General features: G+C 40.2%; 1 protein-coding gene across 4 annotated transcripts in view; it reads left to right on the top strand.

The window, feature by feature from the left end:
• The first annotated feature begins 30 nt into the window (after positions 1–30).
• Positions 31–16,369, top strand: part of PLAG1 (PLAG1 zinc finger) — a 50,659-nt gene continuing 34,320 nt past the window's right edge. For 2 of the 4 annotated variants that reach the window (XM_024251614.3, XM_063726656.1), the window contains exon 1: positions 67–280. The gene's annotated coding sequence lies outside the window, so the exon portion shown is untranslated. Of the gene's footprint in view, positions 281–16,369 lie in introns of all 4 variants that reach the window. The other 2 variants (XM_009243818.4, XM_024251613.3) reach the window with 2 other exon arrangements.

Genomic DNA, 16,369 nt, shown 5'->3' with positions numbered 1-16,369 from the left:
GGGGGCGGGCCGACGGGAGGCGGGGGCGGTGGCCGAACAGGCAGGGGGAGGCAGCGGTGGGCGCGACGTCGGCGGCGGCGGCGGCGGCGGCGGCGGCGGCAGCTGCAAGTTGGGCTGCAGGGGCAGCGCATACACTACAATGGCTGCTGGAAAGAGGCGTAAGGAAACAATTTCCAGGCCCGCCGCGTCCAGCCCGAAATATGAGAAAAAAATTATTAGAAATTCCGCGGGCGGTGTAGAGGCGGCGGACGGGCCGGAGGGAGGATGTTAAAGCCCCGCGGTGAGTTCTCCGGGGGTCCGGGGCGGCGGCGAGGCGTTTAGCGGGAGAAATATCAGGGTTATTTAAATTATGGGACTAGCCGAGGGGGCAGAGGAGCAGCGGCGGCGGCAGGAGGAGGAAAAGTTTGTGCTACTCTCAGCCCCTGCTCAGGACCCCAGAGAGAAAAAATAATAATAAAAAATAAAATAAAATAATTACGCGGGGCTGCGAGGACTCCCGAAGTCGCTTCTGACAGGGCAGGGGGCGATGCGGCTGGGGACCCGAAGGTGAGGTCGGTGGGAAAAAAAAAAAAACCTTTATTCAGGGTCTGGAAAGTTTGAAAAGTTTTCCTCCTCCTCCTCCTCCTCCTCTCTGGTGCTGTGAATATTGTGACAGCGGCAGCGGCAGCAGCGAGAGCGGAAGACATTAGAGACCCGAAAAATAAGGGAAAAATTAATATAAATTCAGTTTTGAGAGTAAACTCTCCGCATTTTCCACCAAAACATCCCGGGGGAAGGTCGCTTCCCAAAGGGCCTGGCGGAAACCCGCAGTCGGCAATATTTGGGGGGCACTTTGAGTGACTTGGGGTAACTTTGCCCCTTTTTCAAAAGAGGTTTTTCTTTTCTGGAGAAATGAATTTGTTTTTGCCCTTTCCTCAGGTGGGCAAGCCGGGGTCGGGGTGCGGGGTCTGCAGGGAGGTGTGAGCCCGGGGTGTGTGGCTGCGAGGGGGGGTAGGGGGAGGGGGTGCTAAATGAAAGCAGGAGATCGGCACAGAGCAGGGACAGCTTGTTGTCAGTATCATAAACAACCAAAATGGAGGGAGAACTCAGGCATATAACCAAATAAAAATTTTTAAAAAATCGCAAAAAATCCCTAAAAATCCGGGATGCTCCCCCTTTTCTCGCTAAAGGTAAAAGTATGTACCGCCTTTCCCCTGAAGTCCATTTTGACTTTGCAGGGACCAAGGAGTTAATATTTATTTATTTTTTAAAACTTTCGAAGGGCAAAAGCCTTTTATAACTCAACCGACAATGAGAAAACGTGAAAATCCGATGCAAGAGAAGCAGGGGGAGCGAAGGGGGAGGTGGTAGTGCAGAAACTGCTAAACTTATTGGTAATGTGGACTGATCTGAGATAAGATAAACACTATATTTGCTATTTTATAACTCTCTTTTAATGATCTTTGCGGGGTTTTTTTGGGTGGAAAAAAAAGTGATGCCATTTTCTTAATAGAGTTAATATGTGTGATTGGAAGAATAAACCTTTCCGGCTTTAGATTGCATTTTCGTCGCATTTATGCTTCAGGTTTTGTTAGTGGCTCCCTCCTTTCTTTAAACTGGGCTCTGCAGAGGAGGGATAGAGAGGTGATGGTGCTCAGAGAGGCTGGAGTGCAAGGCTGGAGTACCTTTTTGGGAGGGGTGTGGAGTTGCTTGGTTTCCCCCTTCCTGACACGTTTGCTTCACCTGTTCATCCTTCCTAAAGAATGTTAAGCTGAGGTTTTCTGGTTTTATGTATATAAAAGGATGATGTCTCTTGCATCACATTGATGTTAATGGGAAAGTGCTGCTGATGTTGGTTCCACGTGGGATATGGGACAGAGCAGGGCATTTTAAAGGGACAGCTTCTCTTTTCTTATGGTTTTCATCACCTACACAGAATCACTGTCTGAGGACCAAAAGCAGAGGTGCTGGGAGGGTGTGGTGATGGAAGAGCCTTCCCTTTCTGTTACTCCAGTGCACCCACCCATAGGAGTGATGGAGGGACAGGAGGGATAAACAGCCTCAACCGAAGATGGATATGTGTATAGTTTGTATCCAAGCTGTTCCTTTGTGTAACAAGCCCTCCCAGGAACTTTTCATGTTACATTGCTTTGCTTTGGAAGCTGATTTTGGAAGGAATTGTGGAAAAATGGAAATAGTTTAAGGTGTGTGGTGTAATGGTATAGCATTATTGAACAGTTATGAATTCTGTGCAGTGAGATCAAAGAGCTGTGTATGCCAATAATGTGATTTTACATCCATTTTGTAAAAACTGTAAAATACCTAATATTCAATTTGGCTTAAGGTACATTGAGGACTTCTGGTTGAAAATTACAGAGTGGTGAAGATTCTTTAAAATTGTAAGCAGTAGGCATTTCTTTAGGGGGAAGGAAAGCACACACACCAACACCATGGAAAAGTTTACACATCCATTTTTAAAGTCTATCCTATGCATGGGCTGTAACTTTGCGCCTTTGAAATGAAAAGATTTTTAAAATCCTGAGCCCTATGATTTTTCATTTTCTAAGTTGAATTTATTTGTGTTATTTAACAGAAAGTGTTTACTGACCATAAACTACTATCGGCTCTTATGTTTTAGATTTCCACGATATTTTCAAAATTTAAAATGTGTAAATTGTTAGCTGTACTATAATGGGGATTAAGGTTAATCTTCAGTAGAAATTACTTGTGTTCCATTTTCCACAGGTATATGGAGTTTCTGAAATAAATTCTTATTTCCTCTTCTTTTTATGATTTATAGACATGGATTAAAGTTAGAGCTGAATTTTTAGACTTCTTATATAGAATGTTTTTTCTTGCCCTACTGTATAAACAAGTTATTTTTGTAGTCTATTGTATGTTAACTTGTGTTTACAACTGAGTTCTTCCAACTTTCTGTAAACACCTCCATACAACATCACATCGGTAACGTGTTTGAGTACATCATCTTGTGGTTTCTGATTTTGGAAGCAATTACAACTTTCTAAGAACTCATTAAAAGATTAATCTCATCACCCACAGTTAAATCAAAATTGATTGGAAAAGGATTAAGCTATCAATAGAGAAGGGAAACTCCTCCATGCCCAATGATCTTCTGTCCAGAGGTTTCAGAATGCCATTAAGACTTACAAAGCCTTTTCATTTTATCTTACGTTTTCATTGTATTTTGGCTCAAGACAGTTACATTGACTATAAGTAGTCAGAATTATGCTGTGCATTTAAAATAAATGAGACTTAGATCTTGAATAATTGCCACTTTGACAAACCAGATACTAATATCAATAAATTCAATCTCTATAAAAAAATGAAGGAATTCAAGTTATATTAGATCATCGTGTTATTCAGGTTGTGTGGACACTATGACTGGTTTATTGTCAATCTAAATAAAAGTGCTGTTGTTGTGATTTTTTTTCTTCCTCTCATATAGGGTGGTGTAAAACTTTCTTCATGTTTGTATTTTATGCAACTAGCTACTTGTCTGATTAGAAAATGCACTCAGAGTGCACCAATCTAAAATCTGTAATCGCTTAGAAAGTCTTATTTAGATGGGGCACAGCACAATATTTAATTTGAAGTGATTGTACTGAGCTTTTGTGATGCCTTAGAAATACTACCTGTTGAACATCCTTTTCTGAAGCTACTATTAAATTATACCAATATACAGAAATAATGTCATGATGTTATGTACTCAAAATCTTTATTTCAGTTGGAATCGGAGAAACCTCATATATTGATAGTCTTATTTGAAATTTATGTGCCTACTTTTGCTACTTGAAATTCTATAAAGAATTTAGCTGCTGTGGAAGATTTATAAGTGTGTGCTAATATTGACACATTCTATATCTGTATATTATTACCAAAATATTTTAGTAAATAGTAAATAGATATTTATAGCAAAATAAATTAGTGAATTTGCTTTATCAGTATAGTTTTAAAATTTGAAGGGTGCTATTTGTGTTTTAATAACATGCACAGGTGGGGGTTATTCCTTCATTTTTAATGTAATCCTGATTGTCACTATGTACATTTTGGTTTGATATTCTGCAAATTTTCCTTTCTAAGGATTAAATTTGTTGTTTCCTAAATTAAATGTGATGCTCCTGTCTTAAGTGAGATTTGGAAAGCCAGATAACTAAAACATATCTATAGCTATCTTTGAAGTTTTGTTTCAGTAATCATTTGCCTCTTGAGCTGTGTAGTCAAAATAATTTTATCTAAGAATGTTTTAATATTTTTTCTTTAGAATCCTGTTCTTTGGAAAATTAAGATATATAAAAAATTACCAGTTACACACATCCCCAAGGAAAAAAAACTTCTACTGAAGAAACTTACTTACATTGCTTGGAATACATATTCTTTTTGGTGTGTTTGCAAGTGTATAAGAAATAAATATTAATTTTTTCTCTTTATATTGATAACATTTTAGATTGTTTAATTATTTGAGTAAGGGAAGAGTTTCAAAAGGAGGAAACTGAATCTGTTCAACAAAATCCAAGGTAGTGAATATGATCAAGGTAAAAGGGCTATAAATCATCCCTTGAGCCATTTTTAAATGTCTTAAGAACCTGATAAACACCTTTTCTGAAACATTGAATACTTTGAAACTATATCAGTCACTTCTGAAAAACAAAGGTAGACCTTTAGTTTCTTTAGTTTTAGCGGGAATTAATATAGGTAGCATATTTAACCAATTAGAAAGTGTTTAGGTAGTCATGGAAAAGTATTTACAAATAAGTAAAATATGAATGCAGGGTAAATCAGATTGATTAGCTGTAAAGTTAACCTGATTTTAGAATTCATGCATGGGAATTCTTTTCTATTTTACCGTAAGAATACTTTGGAGGTAACTAATTTTTGCTTTTTGTATTTTATTGCCTAAATTTTTTGAAATGCTCAAACCTGAAATCCGTTGTTACTACTTTTCATTTATATTAGGTTAACTTTTATATCTTATTTGCAAATTTCATTGTAAAATATCATTTGAGAAATTAAATTAAGATTTTTAGATTATAACATTTTATAAAAGTATTGAGCTATTAACATTTGAAGTTATAAGAAATGTATGTGTATGAAAGCCTAGTAGAAATTATTACAGGGACATAATTTGATTTTTACTTTTAAATCGATTAGCCTGCTGCCCAGAGGTTTGCATTATACTCACTGTTTATAGCTATCCCTGCCTCCTCTTTACAGGGTGGTACTGACAAGGATATGGTGGTGTGGAACTTCCAAGGGCACTTGGGTATTTTTGTTTTCTGATTTTGCGTATGTATTGGTGTTTGTTGTTAAGAATTTTGCTCTTTTAAAAAAAATGCTTATCAGAACATTTAAAAATTTTATAAAACAGAAATATCTTATTTTTTTAAAAAGGTAGTGTTATGCTGCATTAAAATTGTTAGTATTTAAAAGTCCCTGGATGTCTTATAAACAGAGTTACTACAGGATCATGGTATTAAAACTAACCACAGTGTGTGTTGGGAATTTGAGATGACTACCTAAAAAATGTGTGTGCATGTGTAGAATGAATGAACTTATGCAGTTATGTCCTAGGTTAATAGGACAAGAAATTTGCTTAAAATATTCCCTTACATTTAAAAGTGGAATCTTCTTAATCTAAAAACATAGAAAACCTAGCAATGTGAAGGTGTTAGGAAGCAAAAATTTTTTTTGGTGCCTTTTAAAAATAAGAATTTTAAACAATGAAAGTATATAACAATAAGTATGGACTAAAATGTCCAAAATTCATGGTAAAGAATTTGGTAGATAAGAATTTCAGAGTAAAATAACAATTGTGGTAAATTAAAAATTCATCTTATGTGAATAAATAATAACCAACTACAAGGCAAAAGTTATAATTTTGCCTTAAAAATTAGATAATTGGGGAGATCTACCAAAGAATATTTTTAATACCAATTGCTGGTTTCATAATGACCTTTTTAAAATAGATCCCCAAAGCCTGCCTTCCTTCTCTTCTTAGATTTGAATTAAACTAAATTAAATTCTAAGAATAATTTGTAATGGTTATTCAGAATTTTTTTTAAATAAGAAAAATTACTTTTTGCTATTTTTATAAAAGATTTTAAAGATTATTTTAAATGTGTGTCTTCGTGAAGTGTCCTGAGAAAGTTAGAAATTATTGAAAATCATTTTCTTCATTGTTCATCAGAAAGCTTAAAACTTTAAGTTAATGAAATAAATTTTAAAACCTCAGTCTAAGAATAGTTTGCTTCATGGACTTTTTTAGAGCAATTTAAATAATTTGTTACAGACTTAGTCACATTTAAAAAGCCTTTCACAAGATAATGATAACATTTTACCAACAAAGTTCTTAATTTCTGGTATGTTTTTAGGTCTATGCTGCCGATTAAAGGAATTTTGTCTTTCCCATTTATTAATTAGCAATTGCTTTTCTGAAAGAGTATCTAAACTTCTGGTATTATCTTCTGGGATAGAAGTTGCCTTTAGTATTAGAAAATATTTTGAGGGAGGAGGGGGCATCTTTTCTTAAAAGGCAACAGAATCTTTTACAGATTGTGAAGGATGTGCCATTAGAGAGTCTTGAACTCTTCTTTTTTGAGAATGAGAGCCCCATTTTAGCCTTTCACTCATTAAATATTTGAATTATTATTGCAGACCAATATTGGAATTGCACATATACATATTGATTGTGATTTCCTATTTTTTTGTTTCTGAATGTGATAATATTCTCAGAATAAATGCTACATGTAAAAGGCTGCCATATCAGTTTTTAAAAAATTATCTCTCTCTAACCAATGGTTAGACATTAGAGCCCTTTAACTTTAAAATACATTTTTGGAGACTGTTAAACTAGAAATCAATTAGCAAATGAGGAATTTAGCCCCTTTGGCTCAAAGGCAAAATTGGAAAGTGTCATAATCAATTTTATTCCTTTGAAGATACATTAGTAAATATTTATTGAATTGTTCTTGATCATGAGAATTTTAAGAAATTAAACCTGGAAACTTAAGATAGTTCAAGTGTACAGGTTCAAAATAACACCGGTTGGATTTTAGTCTACCAGATTTTCTCAATAACTTGATTTTTTCTTGTATTGTCTTAATGCTGGAGTTACATAGAGCTCACATCACTTTTCATCATACCCTGAGAGAGTTATAATAAGTAGGTTTTATTTTTATCAACTTTGGGCAATGAAGGGAAAATGCTGTTTTATTATATATGAGCACTTTCCTTTTCTTAAGCTATCTTCTGTATTTCCTAAACATAATTCATTTAAGCATTGCATTCCATTGAAGAGAAATTATCTCCATTATTCTATGTTACACAATTGCAACTTATGGAACAGTTGTCACTTTATATATTTGGATTGTTATGACCTTATAACCTATTATAAGCCTAAAAACAAATATTAATATGACCAGCATATCCTATTATAAATAAGCTACACCTCAAACATGAATTTGTTTTCCTTGCACCTTTAAAATTGTTTCTAAATAAATCTGAGAAAATGTTCTTCGTGTGTTTTGCTAATTTGTCATAGACTGAGGTAATTTAATTGTATAAATTTCAATCTAGATTTTTCTCTTCTAATATTGGTAGCATTTTACTTGATGTTTACTATTCAGTTTCATAGGATTTTAGCATTAGAGTAGAAATAGATGTATAATAAAATAGGTTAATTACACCAAGAGTGGTGGAAGCAGCCCTACTAGTTATTTGGAAGATTTTTAAAATGTTTCAAAGAAGGAAAGTTTCTGTGATGATCGGGCACACCAAACAGGAGTTAGTGACATTTTATGTTTTTCTTTATCTTGCTTCATAAAACGTGAGCATTCTCAGGGCTACTGTCATACAAACAAATAACTGATTTAACTATGCTGTATGTTAAGCACATCTATCAGGTCTAGCTTTTAATGTAATTTGCTCAGTTCATTTTTAAGAAAAATGTGTAAGACATTTTTTCAGCAATAATTTGGCATATATTACGTTTTGAAAGATGCTGTATTAAAATATATTGTCATATTTGCTTACCCAAATCAAAATGAAAGTAAACTATCAAGTAATAGGCTTAATTAGACATAGAATGAAAGCTTTAAATATTTAACTGAATAACTTGATTTACTGCTGAAATATACATAATTTTAATTCAAATAGTTGTTTTTGTATCTGAATCTACTTTTTATGCCTAGAAGTTTGTAAACAAAGTACAAAAAATACATATAAAATTCTGTAGAAGTTACTAAGCAGCTAGCCTTTAACAGTTAATAAATTTATTAATTTTTTTTCAAATATATAGTCAAAATTACTTAAAGATCATGATACAGTCAATTATTTTTATTATTTTTCAAAGGAAAATAGTGACAAATAGGTCAGTACTTGGTTGAATGTCTGTTGTATTTAAATTCTTAGTTATCAAGCATTTAATACTTTTAATGGTATTTCAACTTTTTAAGTACAGTTACAGATGTTTTTCTTAAAAGCCCTTCTTTTGGGAAAGTATAAACTAATGTCTGTACTTCCTATCTCACAATATTGCTGTTGAGAGATTGCTGATAGACAGTTATCTTAAAACTTTACTTCTGTAACTGCTTTTATTTAATATGTTCTCAAGATCGTGTTATTCTTAAATTCCTATCTGGGAGCACTTTTAATCATAGCCTGGATTATCTTTTCAGATGTATACCAGAGATACAGTTGCTCTACTTAAACGTTAGATCTCATGTGGTGCTTGAATTTAATTATTCTTAGTTCACCTTTTATCCCTCAGTGCAGGGAAAAGTAGAGAAAGCAGTTTGTTGTGGGAGAAGTGCAATTGATCACATTCAGAGGCTGACTCATAATAGCTTTTGTACAATGCATGATACTCTTCCAGAATTAAAAGAAATGTTTTAATTAAAGCCAAAATACCCGCATGTCTAAGTTTGTCCTAATCAGATTTCAGGCACACTTGTGTGCTTCCATTGGCCCTTCCAAGTGTTCTTGCTGTTTGCATGTGTTTGGTTCTCAGTGCTGCCACCCTGTGTATGGCAGTGCCTTACGTAGACTAGTTTTCTGTGCTTTTTAAAATCAAGCAATAACATCCAAAATCACTTCTGGAAAATGAGCATACGTATTAAAATTAATATAAAAGTCATTGTGGTATACTCCGGTTCTGCGTTTAATGCTGTACTAAAATCTAGATCTTTTTCAAGTTGCACAGTTCAGAAGTGTGGTCTTCAACTGCTAAGTATAAAATTCAGAAAATTTTAAAGATAAGTAACTTTATTTCATCCATCATTTCACTGAAATAAAGTAGAATTAGACTAGTATTTTAAATCTAGCTTGAAATTGATCAAATAAGAAAGCAGAGGTTCTGATCCTTTAAAGATGAGATGTTACAAAATTTTTTATTTCTGCCAAGTTTTAGTTAAAGGTTTTTCATAGTAAAAACAAAACAAAAAAAAAAGAGCACAAAAAGAAACTGTTTATGTTTAAAAGAAAAAGAAACTCAACTTGATTGGTTGAATTATTCCCTGAATCGTTAGCAACATGACTTTTATAACTCTCAAAATATTTTGAGTATTAATGCTATGCTTCAGACATAAAATACTTTGGCTACCTCTCAGTCTTTGCTTTTACTTATATTATCTCATTTAGTTTTCACAGCAATCTCATGAGATAGGAATTGCAGGGATAATGTGTATGCAAGAAGCAATAATGATTTCAGAAATTGGAATTCTGTTACTTTTTATAAGTAAATCTTTAGAATGGACAGACCTATAGCAGCTAATTATTATATGTTATTTGGGTAGTATAAACCTAAATTATGTCCATATTGAAGTTCATATATTTAAGAAAATTGTACATTCTTACAAAATGAAGAGTTCAGGCATAGAGTTGACAGAGTATTTCAAGTTAGAAAGTGCTAAATGTCAACTTATCTTTAAGCTGTACATAAGGAATTGGGGAAATTTATCAACTTATTAAGCTAAAGGAGATTTTTCTAAAGATATAAGCATAAACTTTGTCTCATAATAAGGATCTTAAATAGGTAGTTTTATTAATTTTGGCCTTAAACAAATTTGTTGCAAAGCTGTCTGATTTCAGAATAATGAATAAACATTTTTCCCCAAATTTTTGAATGGTCTTATTTCATTAAACAATGTAATTCTACATGATGACAATTGAAAATATTGCTTAGCTTGGTTAATTTTAGATGTTAGGCTTCCAAGCTAGAAATGCCACTGATGATCTTCCCACCCAGGAGAGTTAAAAGAATTTAATACAGTATATGGTATATGTCCCAATTACTAAAGAATTCCAAGTTTCACATCTCCATTTTGTTATTCATGTAATCTCCATGGGTTTGGGGGATTTGAGTATTTCTCTCTTCCTTTGTGTCTCCCCTATAATAGACACATAAATATTCCTTAAATTTATTTTAAAATAAAAATGTGATTGTCACGGGAAATGTGGCTAAATGTTGAATTGGGAGAAAAAGAAAAAATTTTTAAACTTCTTTGCTTTTATGCCTTTGGATGATGAGTTAATATATAAAGAGATCCCAGAGCATTATTTTTTAAAATGCTAAATGAATGGTAAAGACAGTAAAAACTATGGGTGCTCAAGGGAGGGAGAGGTGGAACTTGAGATGGGCTTTGAAAAAGGCATGAGTTAGGAATCAGCAGAAAGAAGCAGGGCTGTTCAGGTGAGAGGAATGGTTTTGGCAGAGGTTAGGAGACAGAGAAGACCAGTCTGACTGGAGAGGATGGTTTGCAAGGGGACAGTTCAGGAGCCGCTAGAAAGGTGTGCTGAGATCTGATTGTGAAAAGCCTTTATTACCAGCCTGAGAAATGTGCACTATGTGCTGCAGAAGGCATTGTAGCTTTTTGAGCAGAGGAGGATGAATTAGGAAAGTTAAGTTGATCCAGAGTCCAGAATAAGCTGACCCCATGGATGTAAGACTAGAGTTACAGGAATATGAATATATTCCACATTGGAAGTGGGGCCCGCTGCACGCAGAGGTCTCAGGTCTTTACCACTAGGTCCATTCTGCTAGCAATTCAGACTTCAGGTATTCTGTGAATGGCTCTACCATTTTTTAGTTCCCCAGTCACGGAACCACCTTTTTCTATATTCAGTTGGAACTTCCGTCATGGGTTTAATACTTGTGTTATAGAGACATTAACGAAGTGGACACATAGAAGAAGTTAATACCACCTGGGGGAATTAGACTCACAGAGGAGGTAGCTGTAGAGCCGAGAATGGGGGGGAAGGCCAGGGAATCCAGGGAAGGATGCTTGGGCCCGCATATGCAGCACGTGCCCCATTGTTCTGCAGTTGAGTGTCAGGGTGTCAGGGGTGAGCAGAATGATGGTGGAGAAAGCTAGAAAGGGAGACAGGCCAGGAGGCATCAGGTCCCGAAGGCCACACAGAAGGGGTTTTATTCCGTTGAGAGGGTACCCACTGAGGTTCAGAGCTGGGTCTTTCATGGTGTAAACCCACTCTTTTACCTGCGTCCCCATTTTCTCTCCTTTTGCTCATTCCTCTCACCAGTGATTCTCAACATCTAATGTTCTCCTATAACCCTCTCACCAGATGTCTAGCTTAGTTCCCAGAGAAGACTGGGACTGTCAGTGCCCTCTTTACCTCTGGATTCCTCTGTAATGATGCCCAGCCCTCCTGTAGGGGAGGATCGGGGGGGTGGCAGAGACGTACTGCCTAGTGCCAGGAAGGGTTGGCCTAGCTGGGGAGGCTGGGCCCCAGGGCTGTATGCCGGGGCTTCTGGAGCCAGCCCGTTACTCCAGCCCCTCGTAGGTCCTTGTATTGTCACTCACCCCTCCCATCTTGGAATTTCCCATCTCTTCCTCTCCACTTGCAAAATATGCTCAGATCTCCCCAAATCAAAAAAATAAAATACACCTTTGGCTTCATCATCCCCCTTCCCTAAGTACCTTTCTCCTCATCAGTGCCAGACTTTCTGGAAGAGTGGTCCATGTGCTGTCTGATTCTTTCATCTCCCCTTACTCTTTAGCTATCCTGCCCCTTCATTTTGAGTCTGCATTTGAAGGGAACATCCATCAACAGCCTCCCAGGCACCAAAGCTGGTGGCATCATTTCCATTTTATCCCCACTTGCCTTTCTGCGGGATTCCACATGTTTGGCAAACTCCTGCATCTCTGACTTTTCTGGCTTTGCTGTTCCTTCTCTGGCACCTCCTTTGCACTTTGGTTGGGTGTCACCGTTTTTCTACCTGTCCCCCCAGCCACCAGCATTTTGGCATTCCCCAGGGTTTGCAGCATTCCCCAGTCCACTTCTCTCAGTGTACACTTTTCCTGAGCACCCGTTCCCACTCCTGCGGTACCTTTAGCTTGCAGCTTCTTGCTAATGAAACTTTAGTCTCTACCTCTCTCTAGGGCCTCCATGTCTCTTTTCTGTTTACACTAACATCTCCACATCTATGTGCAAGACACCTTTCCTTTTATATCTTATTCATTCAGCAAATTTTACAAAGTGCCTGCCACACAGGTCAAGTACCATGCTGGGTACTAAGCCAGGCCCCACCCTCAATGAGCAAAGGACACAGTAGTTAGTAGAGCTCCCTCGGGGTGCAGTAGGCAGCATGAAGGAATTAAGAAGGAGTTCAGAGGTGAGGAGTCCTTGGGGCCAGGGAAGAGGGACCCTAAGAGACAGAGATCCGGGGAGACCTCTTGATAAAAGGCCCTTTGTATAGAGGCCTGAATAATGAGAAGGGGTGGGCCAGGAGTGACCTGGAGGGACGCTCCAGACAGAGGCCCTGAGGTCTTCAGGAGGAGCTCTACGTGCTGGAGGCAGAGGGAGCGAGATAGGGGACCGGGCAGAAAGCCATCTTGCTGGACTGTCTTGTAACCTCTGTGAGGACCGCTGGCCCTGAGTGCAGTAGAACTCCGGAGCAGAACGGGGGTTGTCCTTTGCAGGGTGGCTGTCACCTCCAGCCTCATCCTCATCTGTGCTGCCCTCTGCACATGGCTATAGGACCTGGGTGCTCCCGTCACCTCCTTCCTCCCCTGCCCCTTTGAGAGGCGTATTGCTGGGGCACCTGCAGCCTGCCTGCCATAGCTGTGGTGACCCCTCTGTGCCTGCACAGCCATGTCCTTCTCACTGGCCCTGGAGCACCACTCCATACCATGCGTGCGTATGCAGCTTCCTCTCGGGGCTGAGCCTTGGAGGGCAAGGACCGCGTGCTGTCCTCCACCTCGCTTTCTCTGTCTCAGAACCGGCACACAGTAAATTCCTGAAGAGGAGTGCTCTGTTTTCAGGGGCAGTCCAGAGGTTTGACTGTGGTGAAGGGAAGCTGGAGGAAGCCCTGAGCAGCAGTTAGAGGCTGTGTGATGCGGGTCATCCATTCCAGAGGGTGTCTGGGATGACATGAGTTCCAGGGAGAAGTCAGTAATAGGAGGCCTGGGATCACTTCTTTGGAGTCACCCAGCCCCTTGTTAACTGTGAAGTGTGGAACAGCAAGGTTGGGAGAGAGGAGGTGGTTAAGTTTGTCTCTGCTGCTCCCTACCCACCCTGTTCCCTGCTCCCTCCATAGCTAAGCCCTGCCCAACAAGTACAGACAGACCTCCTGACCGCCACCAGGCCAGCCCTCACCTGCAGCAAGCCTTGTTACCATGGGGGTGGCAGAGACAACTACACATGCTCCAAAGAAAGACAGACACAGATGCATGAGGGAAAAGGATGCAGACCCCCCAGAACCCAGAGCAGGGGAGACCCACAATCCCAGACAGAGAAACACGTGGACCTAAGCACAGTGGGCGTGGGAGGCTGTATCTGTCTGTGCAGGTATGTGTAAATTATGTTTACATTTATATATTTCAGGAGAAAGCCAGTGGGAGAAAGACAAGCACAGAGAAAGAAGAGAGAAATACACCCAGTTCACACCCAGAGAGGGGAAAGAGATGCACCAGCAACTCTGACTCTGTCTTTCCCCTGCTTGAGGGGAGACCCCAAAGCGGGGAAAGACACTGCACACTCACCAGGATAGGCTGGGAAAAGACACTGAGGACACCTGGACTTGGGGAGAGAGTGACACATCCAGAAGGTGGAGGTGGGAGAGACAGATTCCAGGATGGGCGGGAGAAGGAGTTACACTCACGCCAGGATGTGAGCAGAGACGCACTCATTCCCACGGCGGAGGGAGACACACAGTCCCGGATGTGAGGGCAGGACACCAGTCCCACCAGGATTTGGGGAGAGAGGCACACATGCTCAGATGGGGGTAGACACACAGAAGCATGCAGAGGTGGGAGAGAGACACAGACACCTGGTCTGCAGCAGGGAGAGAAAGACCCCCAGAGAGAAAGAGAGAGACAGACCCCCAGAGTTGGGGGGAGAGAGAGAAATACACGCCAGAGTGGGAGGGCCCCAGAGATCCACAAACATACACAGCCCTGGAGGGGAGAGAGGAGCACACACACATACACACACACACACACACACACACACACACACAAGGGAGGGAGAGGGTGCCTGCACCCCATGTGGGAACACAAGACAGAGCAACTCCAAAGGGAGGCAGCACATGTGTGCATACACATGCACACCCCCACGCATCTGGATGGGGTGAGGGGAGAGAGAGACACATGCATAGAGGAGGATGCACACACGTGTACGCACGCCAGGAGGCAGGAGGGAGGCCCACACCCTTGCAGAGGAGTTAAGACAGGCCAGGTGAAGGACAGCACACCAAGGGCAGTGAGAGGAGACACACGAGGTCAAGAGATGTGCACACGCTACCATCCCCGAGACTTGGGGCAGGAAACGCTCGTGGTGCCACCCAGTTCTGACTGACATGTCTTCACACCCCACTGGGTGTGCCCATAGAGCCAGGTCTGAATGGCAGTCAGCGCTTGGCCCCTGAAAGTACCTGAACTCTTCCTGTCCTCCTCAGGTCACCCATATCCAGACAGAAGGTCACACCAAGTTCCTTTACCCTAATTAAAATGCTGGAAGTATACAACGGAGGCATCACACACTCATATAGCTGGTTCTATCCTCTGAGTGTGATGTACACACTTGAGAGTACAACAGTAGAGTGAAGAACCCCTTGGTTAAACCAATACAGTAAATGCTGGTGTATCACCAGTTTCAACAGTTAGTGCCTCCACAGCCAGGCTTGTTTCTTCTATCCCGTACCCATGCCTGTCCCCATTCCCTTGGGCTTGTTTATTTTCCTGCGGGTGTGAAGTTATTTCATGTCATTTGTATATTTATGATCATGTGCCTTTGGCTCCCCAGCTTGTTCTACTAGGGATTCTCTTTTCCCCTGCTCCCTAGACAGCACCTTTCCGGCCAACTCTGGTTCCATGGCACTTCTGTGCTCCCCAGATTCCCCTGTGGTGCCCATGTTATAGCAGTGAGCATGCAGCTGGCTTGCCTTGCAGTTAGGTGTGTCCTCCCACACCCGCGAGACTAGGTCCGTCATCTTGATATCACTACTCACCTGCACACAGCAAGCACTTGGGAGGTTTTGTGAGACAAGTGCCCCGAGCTGTAACAGCTCAAAGGAGAGACTTGTGTTGCCCATCTTGGGCCCTGTCTTCTCACCAACCCAGGGTTCCCTGGGTGCTGGCCCCCTCCCGGCTTGCACTATCACCTGTTCTCCCACAAGAAGCCAGGCACCTTGAGCTTCAGGACCTCCTGCCTTCTTAGATTTGGGCTGAGGTGGCCTCAGGCAAGGGAACCTGCTCGATGCTCTCTCCAGCCGCTGGCTATGAACTTTGGGCCTCCTCACATCTGTCTCGCCCCCTGCAGTCTTCACCAGCCCTGGACACTGGCTTTCTGGGTCCTGGCTCCACCACCACCCTACCCCAGCCTCTCTGGCACCTGCCCTCTGCATATTCTCCCCTGCTGGCCCAAGAAGGCTGGTTAGCTTCCATGAAGAGTGCAGGTGGTGGGCCAGCTAGCTCTGTAACAGACCTCGTGAACTGGGAAGTGACTCCCTTATCTGGAATAATAGTGCTGTCTGACTGAAGTGCTTGCCCTGTGCTGACTGTTCAGGGCACCTACACATAGTGATGCCATTTATCCTGGTAATGGCTCCCTAACATGGGTATTGTCTTGATTCCCAGTTATAGAGGAAGAAAATGAGCAGAGAGAATTTAAGTCACTAAGTATTAAATGAGATAATGCATGAAAAAAATTATCAGCATAACACCTGGTTCCATTCAAGTGGTCAAATGGTTTTTGGTTGTTTGTTCTAAACAAGCTTATTCACTCTATTTCATGAAATTTTGGCTAATAGTTATAATAATAGTCTCTAATAGAACTAGAAATCTCTGATAGTCATTAGGTAACTTTACCCCCCAAGTTCACTGAGAAAATTGAGTCTATCAGATGTGCACCCTCAGCA

The sequence above is a fragment of the Pongo abelii genome, chromosome 7 (genome assembly GCF_028885655.2).
Source record: "Pongo abelii isolate AG06213 chromosome 7, NHGRI_mPonAbe1-v2.0_pri, whole genome shotgun sequence".
NCBI classification, from domain to species: domain Eukaryota; kingdom Metazoa; phylum Chordata; class Mammalia; order Primates; family Hominidae; genus Pongo; species Pongo abelii.
This window is presented reverse-complemented; position numbering and strand designations above follow the sequence as displayed.